Consider the following 17,452-nt stretch of genomic DNA (forward strand, 5'->3'; position numbering starts at 1 on the left):
TCTTCCACATTGCAGGTGGATTCTTTACCAGTTAAGCCACAAGGAAAGCCCATAATGCAAGAAATGCACATTAAAATTATGTATAACATAATCACATTTAGTTAAGAAAGTATTACAGCGTCAAACGGCAGAGTTCAACAATGCAAAACCGCAGTTACTTTTGCACCAACCTACTAATATGCCATTGTATGGCTATACCATATTTTATACATCCACTCATCGGTTGATAGGTCCTTGGGTGGTTTCCATGTTTTGGTTATTATGAATAATGCTTCTGTAAACATTCATGTACAAGTTTTTGTGTGGACATATGTTTTCATTTCTCTTGGGCATACACCAGGAAGCAGAATTGCTGGGTTATTTGATAACTCTGTGTTTAAACTTTTTGGTAAACTACTGACTGTTTTCCAAAGTAGCTGCACCATTTTACATTCCCACTAGAAGTGTAAAAAAGGTTTCCACTTTTTCTACCTCCTTGCTAAAACTTGTCATTTTCCAACTTTTTGATTACAGAGACTCTAGAGGGTGTGACAGAGAAGGCAATGGCACTTTGCCTTCCCCACTCCAGTCCTCTTGCCTGGAAAATCCCATGGATGGAGGAGCCTGGTGGGCTGCGGTCCATGGGGTCGCTAAGAGTCGGACACGACTGAGCGACTTCCCTTTCACTTTTCACTTTCGTGCATTGGAGAAGGAAATGGCAACCCACTGCAGTGTTCTTGCCTGGAGAATCCCAGGGACGGGGGAGCCTGGTGGGCTGGGGTCTATGGGGTCGCACAGAGTCGGGCACGACTGAAGCGACTCATCAGCAGCAGAGGGTGTGAGTGGAATCTCACTGTGGTTTTAATTTGCATTTCCCTGATGACTAATGATGTTAAGCATCTTTTCTTGTACATAATGGCCATTTGGACATCTTCTCAGAAGAAATGTCTATTCAGATCTTTGTCCTTTTGTGAATTGAGTCATTTCTCTTTTTACTATTGAGTTATGAGTTCTTCATATATTTTAAGTAGGAGCCCCTTATTAACTATATGATTTGCAAATATTTTCTCCCATTCTGTGTGTTAATATTTCACTTTCTTGACGCTGTCCTTGAAAGCACCAATTTTTTTTAATTTTAACAAAGGCCAATGCATCTATTTTTTCTCTTTGGTTGTTTGTGCTTTTAGTGTCATATCTAAGAAGCATTGCCTAATCCAAGGTCACAAAGATTTATGCCTGTGTTTTCTTCTAATAGTTTTATAGTCGTCATTCTTACATTTAGATACTTAATCCATTTTTAGTTATTCTTTGTAAGAGCATGGGTTTTGAGGTTGAACTTAATATGACAGTCTGGGTCTTCTGAGAAGCAGACACTGAGATGGAATTAAAAGTGCAAGAATTTTATTAGGGAAACAACTGTGAGAGAAAATGATAGAAAAGCAGTCAGAGCACAATACAAGTCTGACCTGAGAGAAGAGAGGGAACAGAAGGTCAGGTAGAAGCATTGTTGTAGCTGCCTTTCAGCGAGGCCATCAGAAGATCCATGAACCAAAGTCAGCTTCCAAAAGAGTCCTGGGTGTCCCGGAACATGCCTGCCTTAGAGTCCCTGCTGTATCCCTGCTGAATTTAGTAACTGGCTGGGGGCAGCCCAGGGGGACGTGCTGTTCAGTGCTAACATGGCAGTGGGCTTCAGAGCACAGCAGCTGGGGCCCTTGCTCAGTTTAGCTCCCTGAAGGGCACATTTCATAGATGCCGCATGTTCCGTAAGTGAAAATGCTCTTTAACTTCCTGGAGTCTCAGTTTTCTTGATAAAGCATCTGTTTCTTTGTTTAGCACTTAGTAACCAGGGGTTAATAATAGCTTTGATGATACTATGTATTAAAAAATATACCTATAAATACAAGCAAGCTTGCATACTCAGTCACTTCAGCCATCTTCAACTATTTGCGACTCTATAGACTGTAGCCTGCCAGGCTCCTCTGTCCATGGGATCCTCCAGGCAAGTATACTGGAGTGGGTTGCCATTTCCTATTCCTTATTAATATATACAATATGGTCAATCAATTGGACAAAGACTAACTTTAAATTTCATTGTGAATAATACTTTGAACTATGGTTGGTGGTAAATAAATGTACTACACGTCTCATCCTCCAAGATCTGACTTAAGTGTCACCTTTTTGATGACTTTCTTAGCCACCACATCAAAACTCGTCATCTCTTCCTCTGTGTTCCCGTAATGTGGTGATTCTCAGTGTAACAAAGTAGATATGAGAATCTTTATGAAGGGTTTTGAAAAATAGTCCTAATTCATCATAGTTTGATTTTGAAAACCATTTAAAAATAACATGAATAACAATTTTAATTTTCCAGATGATGACAGGCTAACTTTCTTGCTCATTATAAAACTCATATAAATGCCACACAAAGTATTTTTTTTAATTTTTTACATGAATGCTTGAGCTCAAAAGAAATTCTCAGGGATGCAAAATGGAGAAGAAACGGAAAACTAGAGCAGTGAGCTTGTGAATTAGCTCTCAGCTGTACTGCGGAGAGACCTAGGAACTGTTTTCCAGTGGTTGCTAGACTGGTCTAGTGGGTTGCTAGACTCAGAATCCTAGGGCTGGGGTTTTACTCCTGTATGTCCAGGCTCTGGATCTATGCTATGTAAAAAAAATGAAACTGAACAGCAACACTCACACACACACACACACACACACACATTCACACACACTCACACACACACATTCACACACATGCGCACACACATTCACACACTCACACACATTCACACACATACACGCGCGCGCGCATACACACACACATTCACACGCACACACATTCACACACACACACATGCACACACACACACACACACACGATACTCCTGCAGAGAAAATACAGACCAGAAAATATTCCACTACCACCATCACAATAGAAGGAGACAATAAGGAAGCTCCTTTTTCTTGACCTCGTCTCTGGGTGGGAAGTGGGTGAATCTCCCCTGAGAATGTGTAAATAAAGGCCTGATCCATTTTTTGGACAACTTACACATGATCTGTGACCTCCCAAGGTTAGAAATTAACTTAGAATTAGGTCTAGGACCTCTTGGGTACCTAGAAGATGTAAATGTAAAATCCTTTCAGAAGATATGCCTTCCTTCCAAGGCTCACAGGATCTCCCAGACAAACTCTGCTGAAATGGAGTTTACCAACTAAAAGTACAAAATGCATGCAAAAACCATGCAATCTAAACAAAACTCAAGAGACTCAACAGAGAACTGGTTAGGTTCCCCAGAACAACTAGAAAAATAAAGTTGTAAATGTAAAAGTCAAAAGATGTGTTACAGTACAGATTAGACACAGTGAAAAGAGAATTTGTGAACTAGAAGATGGATCTTTAGGGGAATTCCCTGGTGGTCCAGCAGTTTAGACACTGTGCTTCCAATGCAGGGGACACAGATTCAGTCCCTGGTTGGGGAACTAAATCCCACATGCCTCAAGGTGGCTTAGCCAAAAAAAAAAAAAAAAATGTGTAGAAGAAGAATCTTTAGAAATTATACGGAATGAAGCATAGGAAAACAGGAAAAGGTGCTAAGAGAATATGAATATTCCATAAAACAGTTCCTAGAAGAACAGAATGGAGGAGAGCCAAAAGAGAATGGCTAGAATCTTATAGAAGTAATGAAGTACATGAATCATCAGATCCAGAAAGGATAATGTGTCCAGGATAAAGCAGTATATTTCTTTTAAAAATACATTGTTTAATAATGATGGGAAAACACTGAAATAGCTGCTTCTTTACACCTCTGCATAGCTCTACACATAATGTTGTCCTGTGGTTAGATGTATTGTAGGAATCAGCTCTTTGAAACAGGCACTGTTGTGGCTTAGTACAAAGTGAGTGCTGAATAAATGAATGAATGACCATGGATAAATGTAATCTAGGGCCAATAGTTTAAACCAATCCATAGTGAAGTCAAATACTTTTCTAACATATTCTTTTTTAATTTTTTTAGGTGCATTTGTTTCACAAAATTTTAAGGAGCTGTCGTAAGAGAAATGTTGAGTTTTAAGAAAAGTGCTAGTGACCTAGCACTTCTGAACTATTGATTTTCTAGGTACTGGTTAACTCTCTAAAATCTGGGGTCATGGCATCCTTCAAATCTAAACTTTTTCATTTCTTTTAAAGTTTCTTCCCTTCCATTTTCTTCTTCGAGGACTTTTGCTGGAGTTGTTTCTCTTAGTGGCCCTCCATGTCTCATCTTTTCTCTGGTATTTTCCATCTCTTTGTCTTTGTGATTGATGTTCTGGGTGACTTCCTAGCTTTTTTATCGTCTTTCTATTGAATTTTAAATTTTAGTAAAGATAATTTTATCACTAAGAGTTTACTTGTGTTGAACATCGCTTTCTTTTAGCAAAATATTCTTGTTTGTGGCTATATTAATGTCTTAAACATGAATATATTAGAAATTAAATTTTTCTTCTGGGGTGATGAAAATGTTTTGCATCTTCATGGGTGGTGGTTATAAAGTTATATAAACAGAAGTGAATGAGCTAACCACTTCAGATTTGTGCATTCTACTCTGTAAATTTTGCCTTTAAAAAGAAAATGACTTAAATAATACTCTTCCAATTGACAGTTCTCGTTAACAATTTTCCCACCAACATTCCTGTGGTAGTTATGTATTGCATTTTATATTACCTTTGTCATCAGTATTTCATGTTAATTCAGCTGGAAATTTTTAATCACAGAGATTCTGATAATGCTATATTTAAAATGATAGCCACCAAGGACCTACTATATAGCACATGGAACTCTTCTCAATGTTATGGGGCAGCCTGGATGGGAGGGGAGTTTGGGGGAAAATAGATACATGTATATGTATGGCAGAGACCCTTCACTGCTCACCTGAAACTATCACAACATTGTTAATCGGCTGTACAGAATAAAATGCAATATACAAATACAAAATTAAAAGGTTTTTTTTGAAAAAAAGAATAAAGGTTTGGAAGTCTCTGTTCTCAGAAAAAAAAAAGAAAGAAAACTGTACAGTGTAGGGGCTTCCCCAGTGTCTCGCTGGTAAGGAGTCCATCTGCCAACGCAGGAGACACGGGTCTGATCCCTGACCCGGGAAACTCTCCCACGGCAGGGAGCAGAGCCACAGCCGCCGAGCCTGCGCCCTGAAGCCCACGAGCCGCCACCGCGGAAGCCCCCGCAGCCTGGAGCCCGCGCTCCCCGGGAGAAGCCACGGCAACGAGGGGCCTGGACACCGCCACCGGAGAGCAGCCCCGCGCGCCGCAGCCGGAAGAAAGGCACGCAGCAACGCAGACCCAGCGCAGCCAAAACACGTAACTAAGATAGTGACAACCCTTTACGGAAATGTAGTGTGTTTATAATCGCATACGCTGCATTTCTGATAGGTTCGAACTTCCAGTTTGACTGGAAGTCACTGAGAACCAGATCCTCCGTCCATAACTTCATGAGTCTGTCGGGGGAAAGAACTGCCCACAGACTAACTCCTGGCTCCATTTCCGTCTGGTTTCGCCCCCACAGCCGCATCCCAGGGTGCCAGGCACCACGGGGCGTGTCCTCTCTCTCTCGACCCCTGTGGATCACGATGCTGAGTGCCTGGCATAGTGGGCAGCAGGAATGTTGCTGGAAGTTGTCCCTATACCAGGCCAACTGCCACCCACATAAACACATCCCACTGAATCCATGTTTACTGTATCCCTAACTCAACTGCTGCTTACCCGGATCCGCAAATACCCGCAGCCAATACCTTAGCACTCAGTGGAGGGGACGTCTCCGCGGAGAGTGACGCAAGCCCTAACTTGCAGTTGAAACCTCTTTTATAAATGTTACCAAAATATATGACCCAGGTAAACATTCTGAAGGCTCGCCTCGGGGTCTTGGAAGAGGCCAATGTGCAGGAGGGAACCCAAAGCTTAAACTCCTCAGGCTCCCAGTTAATCCACCTCTGGATGTGAGACAGACGGAAGTGAAGTGAACTCTCTCCAGTCATTAATTCCAAAATGCATAGTACTCTCCAGAGTTATTTACTCCTCACATATTAACTGAGTGCCTGGAAGTTCAGACAAAATACATATTAATACCTTTTATCCCTAAAAGAAAACATTGACCGAAAAATCACATTGATTTGAATTTCTATTTTTCTATAGGAAATGAAGATTGAAACAGTGATTTCTGCTTGTCATGGACTCACCTAGTAAAGAATATAGTTTTTGTGCTGGAGAATGCTAAAGCTTATTAATGATTTTCAGATTTCAGCAGTTAAATCCTTACTCTTTCTCATATCTGATACAGACACTTAAGTATATTTAAGCATGTACCTGAGTATCATTTATAATCCTGTTATTAACTAACGTTAAAGCACTTCAGGAGAGAATACTAAACATCTCTGCAGAGAATGGCCGAATAGTACAGTCCTTTCTAAAACTGTGCTGATGGGGAGCCTGTTTCCTATTCAGTTCAAATGCCAGGCAGTATGGCTGCTTCCTCTGTTCCCATGGAAACCTCAGCCTTGCTGAAGTTCAAGTTAATTTCTTACTGCCATCTGCCTGTTGAGCTACAGGGCTTTCTGTTAGCTAATATCATGCAGAGGCCTGTTAGGAGAATGAAGTTTACTTAGGAACTCCCTGGGCTGTTCCAACAGGTCAAGATTGAAAACAGATCCAGCAGAACCTCAGTGCAGCATTCACTGAAGGATGAAATGAGTTAAAATACTGCGTGAGGTTTTATTTAAAAATTAACCTATGTTTAATACCAACTGACTAGATGGGACATTCAAGAGTTCACTTTACATTGGACCAAGTTCGTGTTATGATTTCTCATCCCTTTAAACTCTAAAATTGCCACATTTCTATGTGTTTCTTGAAAATGTTGATGATAACTCAAATCAAAGGTTACAGACTAGTGACCAGTGAATCAGCTCTGGCCTGCTGACATGGTTTTTTGGCCCACACGGTGTTTAAAACAAGGCTTGAATTAGTTGCAAATTCTAGAAATTAGGAAGCCTCATGAGAGGGAAAAAAAAAAAAAGTCCTGTGGATTTCCAACTTCTCTTTAAAAAACTTATAAGATGTGGCTGACTGCATTCCTGCATGGTCAAAGCCAAAGCGCAATAATGGCCAGCCCTGCGAGGGACGTGGCTCTCGCATCGGCCACAGTCCCTGTCACGCCTTCCCCTTCCACACTTGCCTGCTTCATTCATTGGTAGTAGCTGTCTGGCCTCTATAACATGTGCATTCACAAGTCCTGCCTTAAATTCATGCAGTGCTCACTTCCTAACCCAGTCATGTACTGGTTCACAGAATACAGTATTTTTATCAGCCTAAAACATAGCGTGGGCCTCCCTGGAGGCTCAGTGGTAAAAAATCTGCCTGTCAATGCAGGACGCACAGGTTTGATCCCTGCATCTGGAAGGTCCCTGGATTGGGAAGATCCCCTGAAGAAGGAAATGGCAACCATTCCAGTATTCTTGCCTGGGAAATTCCATGGACAGAGGAAGCTGGCAGGCTGCAGTCCGTGGGTCAGAAAGAGTCAGACACGACTCAGTCACTGAACAACAACACATAGGGTATCGAATAAACAATCCTTTTCACTCATCAGTGATATCAGTCCCTTTTGTTTGCTTCTCTAGCTTAATTCTCTAGCAGAAATTACTTGATTTAAATAGTGTGCAATGCTGCCCATCAAGTATCAAGCGGAAGACTGTTCTCTACCGAAGAATGGTTATTAGTAATGATCAGCTGTGTTTGTTGTTTGCTTACTAAGTGGCGTCACTGTACTTTATAGCAACTCCATACAGAGTCATTATCATGTTCTGTTTTACAGATGAGAGAACTGAGGTTTAGAAGGATCAATAATCTCCCCAAAGTCATAACAGCTAATAGATAATAAATTCCAGCTTCACTCAGTTCTTTCTGATTCTAGAGTCTGCACATTAAACCACTATGGTTTATTTATCCTCATTTTAGGTAAGTGTATTCACCGAGAGTTTCAATTATTCCTGTATTTCTAAATCTGTTTTTAGAATATGTTCAGTATGGAAAAAAAAAATTCTGTGACACAATCCTTTTCTTTTAGGAATATAGAATTTCAATGAGAAGCATCATTGTTTTCGCAGGTTTTATTGTCTACACTCCTGGAGAAGGGCATGGCAGCCCACTCCAGTGTTCTTGCCTGGAGAATCCCCATGGACAGAGGAGCCTGGCAGGCTGCAGTCTATGGGGTCACAAAGAGTCAGACATGACTGAGCGACTAAGCACTTTGCCTACACTGCCCACAAACAAATAAATATGCAATATTTATTTATGCAAATATGCAATAAATATGCAAAATAAATATGCAATAATAAATGTTATTTATTATTGTATGTTAAACATATAGCATATGTACAGTGTACATATATGTACATATATGTTAAACATATAGCATAATATATGTTTCTTAGAGGGAAATAGAAAGACCTATGATAACGCATATCATTGAAACCAGGGATAGCCGGAAGAAAAAGTATGCACAAAGACATTTGGAAGTACATGAGAGTATGGTGCTTTGGGAAAGTTGAAAGGAATTGGCCTGAGCAAAGAATCAGAAGAGGCATTTCACAAAAGGATGAGTACAACTGGCCAATAACGTGATGGGATAACACTCTGAAATATTAACAGGCGTTTTTTAAATTTTTTTATTTTATGTTGGTGTATAGCCAATTAATAATGCTGTGATAATTTCAGATGGACAGCAAAGGGACTCAGCCATACTTATCCATGTATCTATTCTCCCTCAAACTCCCCTCCCATCCAGGTTGCCACACAACATTAAGCAGAGTTCCCTGAGCTGTACATTAGGTCCTTGTTGATAATCCATTTTAAATATAGCAGTGTGTACATGTCCATCTCAAGCTCCCTAACTATCCCCTCCCCTCATCTTCCTCCCCCTGGTAACCATAAGTTCTTCCTCTAAGTCTGTGAGTCTGTTTCTGATTTATAAATAAGTTAATCCGTTTCTTTTTAGATTCCCCGTATAAGGGATAGCATACGATGTCTCTCTCTGTAGCAGGTGTTTTTAAATGGGTATTTTACTTTCTCCCTTCCCAGCATCTCAGCAGCTCAGAGTTCCATACTGACAGCCTCAGGGAAGCAGTGGTGTGACTAGGCAGGCAGGTGGAGCCTCCAACAGCCTCAGGATCCCTCTCACATGCCAGCTTGTCACAGGGCAGCACAATGCCTGTGTCCCAAAGGGGGCCTCAGAAACGGCGGAGTGGGGCGTCAGAACTGAAATCTCGTCTTGCATGGGTGTAAGGGGCACCTTGACATCTTTTTGTCTGATCCCACGGGGACTGATGACCAAAGACTAGGTAGAAAGATAGCAATCTCATCCCAATAGATACTAGAGAGGAAGTGGCATCCCCAGTCAGCTGGATACCCACCAAACTCACGCCAACACTCATACCTAACATCTTCACACTTAGTCTCCTGGAGTTCAACTGTGATCCTAGGGAAAAGTGTGTGGACTGAGTTCCCATCTGCCCAGTGGAACGAGGCCCCAGAGACTGAGAAAATAGGCCGAGCACAGAAAAATAAAGAAGCAGTGCCTTCTGCACGCCTGAACTGAGAAACGAGGGTCATAACAGTTTTTAGAAATCAGTAATAATCACAGAAACACATATTATAATAAAATTCCACTTGCTTTGCCTATCAGACTGACAAACGCTAAATAGGTTGATAGTTACTTTTGTCAGATTGTAGGGGGACAGACTTTCTCCCTGGTGAGAGAGTAAAACCAACATAAACACTCTTGACATACCCATTTTAGCACCACGGAACCATTGTAAGGAAATCATTGGACATGCACTCAATGCATAAAGAAGACTCATTTCAGTGTTGCTTGTGATAGTGAATAATTGTGATATATCCAATAAAAGTGGAGTTATTAAGTAAATTATAATAAATTATTAAAGTGGGACAACACATAGCCATTAATAAAATTGAGATAGCTCTCTATTTACTGACATATCTGATGCTTATAATATATAGTTAGAGAGAAAAGCAAGTTTTCAAATAATGTGTATATTATGATCAAATTCTTGTAACTATAGAATTTTACTTGCATAGAAAAAAAAATCTGTGAGGATACACACCAATGTGTTAACAATGACAATCTTTGATTGATGTGATTATGAGTCATTTAAATGTTGTTTCCATCTGACTTTTCCGTGTCTTCTAACTGGTTTGAAATGGGCATGAATTACTCATGTTACTATTTTCTTAGTGCTATTTTTAAAAAGTAGCTGAGGATGATGATCATAGATAAAAGATAAGGGTGAGAAATGGAGAAGCGCCTAGGCATCAGATCAAGCAATCAAAGACCAGCATTTGTTCTGCCTTGTACATCACATAGACCTTTTTTTTCCACATCTCAGTAAACAACATAACTATGAACATGGCTGCGCCATTTCTCTCAACAGGCACCAGGAGACCTTGATAATTAATACTAGAGCCAATATCTTAACATTTTTATTATGGAAATGGTTAAATACAGATAACTTATTTTCCCTTGACTACGTTGCCTAGGCAACAAAATACAGAGTGGTGTGTCTTTAAGGTGATAATTATCTGCTCTCCATCCAACACACCACAATCATTATTTGTACTTCTGGTTCTCCTACCTTCATTCAGAGCCAGCCCAATAGGGCCCCATGGACTCCCAACAAAAAGGCAGTGGTTTTTCAAGCAGCACCTGCTCCCCTGCTGGCCCTCTCCTCCCTGGAAAGAAGCTGCGTTACATGTGATTCTAATGCCAATGCGATCTGCAAAACTTAATACCTGATACTAGGCTGAAGAATTGAAATCCAGGTGATTTCAAGCATGTCTCCCCCGGCTGCTCCGTCCAGTCCGTGCTGTCCTGTTGTAACGTGTCCTATCCTTTTTCTCGGTTTAACATTTGCACTGGTTTCCTGGGGCTGCTGTAGCAAATTCCCACAAATGTGGGGCCTTACAACAACGAGAATTTATTCTTTCACAATTCTGGAGGCCAGAAGCCCAAAACCAAGGCGTCAGGAAGGCGCTCTCCCTCCGAGGGCCCAGGCGAGACTCTGTCCTTGTCTCTCGCTTCTCGGGGCTTCCTGTTGTCCCTCGGTTGTGGGGGGCACAGCTCCAACCTCTGCCTCATCTTCTCACGCCTCTCTCTCTCTCATTAATCTTCAGTGAACATCTCTCAGCAGATTTAAGCCCCACCCTGAATCCAGCCTGCTCTCACCAACACTTCATTGACTCTGTGAATGACCTTTTTCCTAATAAGGCCATATTCACAGGTACTAAAGGGTAGGATTTGGACATACTTGGCGGGGGCAGTGGGGGGCTGGGGGGTGCACAATGCATCCTAGTGGGCTTCCCAGGTGCCGCTAGTGGTAAAAAAAAAACATGCCAACCAACGCAGAAGACATGAAAGATGTGGGTTCGATTCCTGGGTCAGGAAGGTGCCCTGGAAGAGGGCATGGCAACCCACTCCAGTATTCTTGCCTGGAGAATCCCATTGTCAGAGGAGGCTGGCGGGCTATAGTCCTTGGGCAAAGAGTCCATGGAGTCTAAAAGAGTTGGACATGGCTGTAGTGACTTAGCACACACATACGCAATGCAACCCAGTATGATGTCACACCTATATATGCACTTCTTTTTAGATGAGGCGCTCACTATCATTACAGCTAATGTTTATTGAGAACTTATTCAAGCATTATGTTTAGCATTTTACCAGCATTATCTCTATTAAGTTGCAAATATCTTTCCCCCATCCCACTCCTCCAATCCCCATATACAACACAAAATCCAGTTTCCATTATTTTGCCTTCTGGTAAGGAGAGTCGCATTTCAAACTTCCTGCCAAGGAATAAAGCAACAGCTTTCACAAGTGGGGAAGGATTGCTGCCCCTGGACAATCACCAGTATGACCCGTTTGGCCACTTTCTGAAGCTGTGCAGCTAGACTTACACGTGATTCTAATGCTAATGTGATCTGCAAAACTTAATATCTGATACTAGGCTGAAGAATTGATGCTTTTGATCTGTGGCGTGGAGAAGACTCTTGAGAGTCCCTTGGATTGCAAGGAGATCCAACCAATCCATCCTAAAGGAAATCAGTCCTGAATATTCATTGGAAGAACTGATGCTGAAGCTGAAACTCCAATACTTTGGTCACCTGATGAAAAGAACTGACTCATTTGAAAAGACCCTGATGCTGGGAGGGATTGAAGGCAGGAGGAGAAGGGGACGACAGAGAATGAGATGGCTGGATGGCACCACCAACTCAATGGACATGAGTTTGAGTAAGCTTCAGGAGTGGTGATGGACAGGGAGGCCTGGGGTGTTGCACAGTCCATGGGGTCACAAAGAATTGAACACGACTGAGTGATTGAACTGAACTGAACTGAACTGAGGCTATTTTTAGGGCTATAATCTCTATCTGCTTCTAAATATATTTCAAGTGTGTGTATCAAACTACAACATCATAATACATGCTGTTTGTTTTTTCCAAAATTTTGTTTTGAAAAATTTCAAACACACACCAGAATTGAATTTTACAACACCCATATGCTCACTACCTGAAAGATACACTGACATTTTACTTTTCTTGCTTTGTTCTGTAATTAGCCAACCATCTATCTGATCTATCTATGAATCCATCTTATTTTTTCTCCCCAGTACTTCAGCATGCATGTCATTGAATCAGAGCAGAACACAGGGTCTTCGATCGCAGACAGATCCCTTCAAAAAAGACAAAGGTGAGAGGTTAGCTGAGCATACCCAGGTTCTTCTTCCAGTGAACCAGTGCAGTTGCTCAGTTGAGTCCTACGCTTTGCGACCCCATGGACTATAGCCTACCAGGCTCCTCCATCCACGGAATTTTCCAGGCCAGAATACTGCAGTGAGTTGCCATTGCCTTCTCCAGGGGATCTTCCCGACCCAGGGATTGAACCCAGGTCTCCCGCATTGCAGGCAGTCACTTTACAGTCTCAGCCACCAGGGAAGCCCCAGTTTCTTCCTCCACACTGCCAGTTAAACCAGGTCCTCCTTTTGTTGTGGGCAACAGTAAGAAGTGGCAAGAGAGACCAAGGCTGTGATAGCAGGAATTTCTCTCCACAAGGAAACAGAAGGACTGGGAAACAGATCCCCTTACAAAGAGCTGAGCGATTTAGTGGACGGGCATCTTCAGTAGCATCCAAATAATAAACACATCAGTCTTCCTCTTTTTTTAGAGGTAAAGAATCTGCCTGCAACGCAGGAGATGCAGGTTTGATTCCTGTAGGGAAGATCCCCTGGAGAAGGAAATGGCATCCCTCTCCAGCATCCTTGCCTGTAAAATCCCATAGACAGAGGAGCCTGGAGGGCTCCGTAATGTCCGTAAGGTGGCAAGAGTCAGACACAATCGAGTTACTGAGCACACACACACTCAATAGCGGATTAACAATGTGATAGTTTCTGGTGAACAGTGAAGGGACTCAGCCATACATATGCATGTATCCGCTCTCCTCCAAACCCCCTCCCCTCCAAGCTGCCACATAACATTGGGTAGAGTTTCCTGTGCTATGCAGTAGGTCCTTGTTGGTTATCCATTTTGAATATAACAGTGTGTACATCCCAAACTCCCTAACTGTCCCTTCCCCCAACCCTGCCCTCCACAACCGTAAGTTCACTCTCTGTGAGCCTATTTCTGTTTTGTAAATAAGCTCACCCGTATCATCCCTTTAGATTCCGAATATAACGGATACATGCTGTTTCTCTTCCTCAACACAGCAGTCTCCGGGTATCCCTCACCCTCACACCTGGCAGCAGCGTGGACTTCAGTGGTTCTAGTGTCTTCCGTTTCTCACAGTTCTCCTGTGACTACATCCATTTCTGTTCCTCTCCGTGTTTATCTGCCCATCACTCTCATTCTCTCACACTCCAGGAGCTCTCCGAGCAAAGAGGTTTACGTCCGCCCATGGTGACGGACTTTACATCCCAAAAGAATCACTAATGTTTAGCTCCAAGCTAAAAAGTTTCAGTAAAGGGCTGAAATCGGTCCACACTGGACCACATGTCTATTTTGGACCAAGCACTGGGGTCAGGAGGCTGTGTGTCATCCCCTGCATTCAAAGGGGTAAAGTCCACCACAGAAAGCGGTTAGGATGCTGGGCCTCACTAGAAACACAAGGGGATTCCAGCGTCCTAATGCTGATTTCACTCTTTTACCCCAGGGCCACTCTGGCCATTAACTTTATTAAAAGTTGAAACTCCTGCGATGTTACACTGAGAAAATCTCTTTAGCAAACATTTTTTACATTGTGACTTTGGTAGGGGGGCAGTGATCGTTTTTTAAGGATTTGTTTCAGTTGAGTGATTAGTGAAAAATTAATATGCTTTCATATAAAAGAATATTAATAGTTTTTATTCAGACCAATCTTGAAATTTTTTATTCTTAAAATTTTCATTGAGTAACATTAAAAACTTTAAGGAAGAATTCAAATGTCTAAAGAACTTGGTATGAAGGGGAGAATAAACTCTGTTTAACCTTCTCTAGAATGTTTGTTTAAACATTCTGCCAATGTTGATATGATTCACCCAAGAATGTAACTCAGGTTATGTACAGTTAGATATAATTTATTTACAGATCTGCAGAATTTTGGTTACATCTATAACAAACTTTCAGAAAATAAACTGAATGTGCAACTACTTTAATCAAATAGGGTCAACATGTAAAAGTAAGAACAAAACTGATGTAATTCCAACCCTTAATAAGGACTTTGTTTTTCCAGCTCAGAGATTTGACCAGTAGCCAAACAAAGAGATATCAGAACAAATAACACAAGTCTAGTGTCTCGTATCAAAATCTCAGCCATTTCTCTAACTTTAATATCAATAATCTATTACATCAAAATCAAAACAACCAAAAAACTCATTTTTGGGGGTGGGGGGAGGGAAGCTCAAGAAAAATAAGATATATACATACTTATGCCTATTTAGTATTGTACAAAAGAAACCAACAAACATTGTAAAGCATTATCCTCCAATTAAAAAAAAAAAGTACATAATAAAATAAAACTTCCTCGTTCCCAAGGGGGGAATAAAACATTTTCTTTTGCAAAATCTACAATCTTCTTTTATGAAGTGTTAACAGAACTAAAATTTTAGGACTCATCTTTCCCAACACATGGGTTTTAAAACCTCAAATACTTTTTTGTACCTTTTTTTCAAAGTACAAGGACTCAGTCCTACAAGGAATTGGAACTTGGGTAAAAATGTACTCTAAAATTCAGTCAAAGAAAGAAATGAACTATCAAATGGCCCCCCTGTAAGACAGCTTCAGATAGTCAGTTTAGAGTTATTTCAGAGATGCTGAGTAAATGCTGACTTGATTCTAAACCAAACGCTGGGACTTCACTGGTGGTCTGGTGGTTAAGAATTCACACTTACACTGCAGTGAGCACAGGTTTGATCCCTGGTTGTCCCGGGGAACTAAGATCTCACATGCCCCACAGCATGTCCGATAAATAAAGAGGTAACAAAATAAAGTAAAATAAGAGAAAATCCCTCTTTCTTTTTTAAAAAAAAATGCCCTGGGGACTCCCAGGTTGATTTCCAGAGTCCTCCGTAGCACTGTGATTAGACCCTTTCTGAGACTCTTCCCATTAATGCTTTGCAGACCGCCTATCTGCCAGGGGAAACTCTGCCTATCAGTCCAAAAGGCCTGGGTGGGGTTTCACCACAACTGAGCTAGCCTGCTTCTATGGATCCTTTAGAAGAGAAGATAGATGAACTGAACAGTTGAAACATAACAGGAAAGCAGTTTCTCCAGGTTCCTGTACCAGGAAATAGCGTCTAGTGCCAGGACTTTAACTCCAATGCCAAGACCACAGTCATATGGAAGTTGGCATTCTGTATTTAATTCCACTGCTACTAAAGAAATAATGCTTTGCAAAAAGCCATGATGTCTACAGGGCATCCTGTTCGGCATAGAGCCTTGAGCAAACACCTTTGTCCCTGCTTCTATCAAATGGTGGACAAAGACTACCAGTCTTAATTCTCTTCCCGTCTCATCTTCTCAATAAATCCTTTTTTAAAAAATGGAAAATTAAAAGTAATACATTAGAACATTGGTACCACTGCGCCAGACTAGAGGGCAAGCCATTCAGGCCAATGTTTTGGCTTTTTAAGAGTGAAGATTGACTATTTTAAGGAATAGTGTTGTTGCCCTTCATGATCTAAGCCCAAAAAGTATTGCTAGGTCTCAAATATCTCTAATTGCCCTTAATTATAGCCTACAAATCCTCGTAGACCTAACTCAGGCATATAACATTTACACCTTTCACTGAGACAGATTATCATGGAGCACACGTAGTCATCATGCAGCATTTGAAGAGCTAACTCCTGAAGTTTCTGCTTCTTTTATTTCCTCTTCTTCAATTCTCCTTGAACATCCTTCAATTTTTCTTTTTTTTGGCTTAACCTTTTCTTGGACTGATGATCGCCTCTTTTAGTTTCTAACCCAAAGTTCTGTTTCTTGCTTTGGAAACATTTATATCCCTCAGACAGTTCTTTATCACAAACTTGATGTTGGGAGCCACGTTAAATATTCACTTCACCCAGGCAAGTCACACAGAATGTACGGCCTACCTTCAAGACGCACTCTTTGGTGGGTAAGGCGTTCCCCATGGTAGGTGCCCCTCCCCTTTATATTGAAGCACTTTTCCTTATTCACAGCAAACCACTTGGTTCAAACATCTAAGCCTAGTTTCCAATGCGCATATTAGAATCAAGTGAGACATTTTAAAGACCTACCTATACCTGTGTCTCACCCCCAGAATCTAGCTTAATGAATGGAGGTTGCAACAGGGATTCTTCAAAGGTTCCAAAGTTGAGAACTCTTAGATTTGGAGCATACATTTCAGTTCAAGGCAACTTAACCTTCTCCACATCTGTCTTTACTGACTGAAAAATTTAAATCTTTTTAGTATGACTTCTTACAGAATTTTATCCTCTTGATTATTTTAACTGCTGCTCTCGAGTCACTAAAGTTTGTGATGTTAATTTGGACAGGTGAAAAGAATAATTGATACCACCTGCAAGTCACAGCAGCTAGAAGCCAAGTGGATGGAAACAATCATATCATAAGCTTCTCAAAGAAAGGGACATGCCTTATCCATCTTTGTATTTCCACAGCATCCACCACAGTACTTTGATCAAAGTACGTGCCTAATACATATTTAGGAGGGAATGTAGGATAACCTGTATATAGGATCTGCTTCCAATTTTTGAAATATCTGTAATGTGTATGATGTGCATGTAGTTGGAAAATACATCATTTGGTGGGGAGCAACCAGAGTTTTTTCAATTGGCTCACTTTTTTAGCAGATATATTGGGGTATAAATCACATAACATACAACTGACCCTTTTACAGTGTACAACTCAATGATTT

The sequence above is a fragment of the Odocoileus virginianus genome, chromosome 21 (assembly GCF_023699985.2).
Source record: "Odocoileus virginianus isolate 20LAN1187 ecotype Illinois chromosome 21, Ovbor_1.2, whole genome shotgun sequence".
NCBI lineage: Eukaryota > Metazoa > Chordata > Mammalia > Artiodactyla > Cervidae > Odocoileus > Odocoileus virginianus.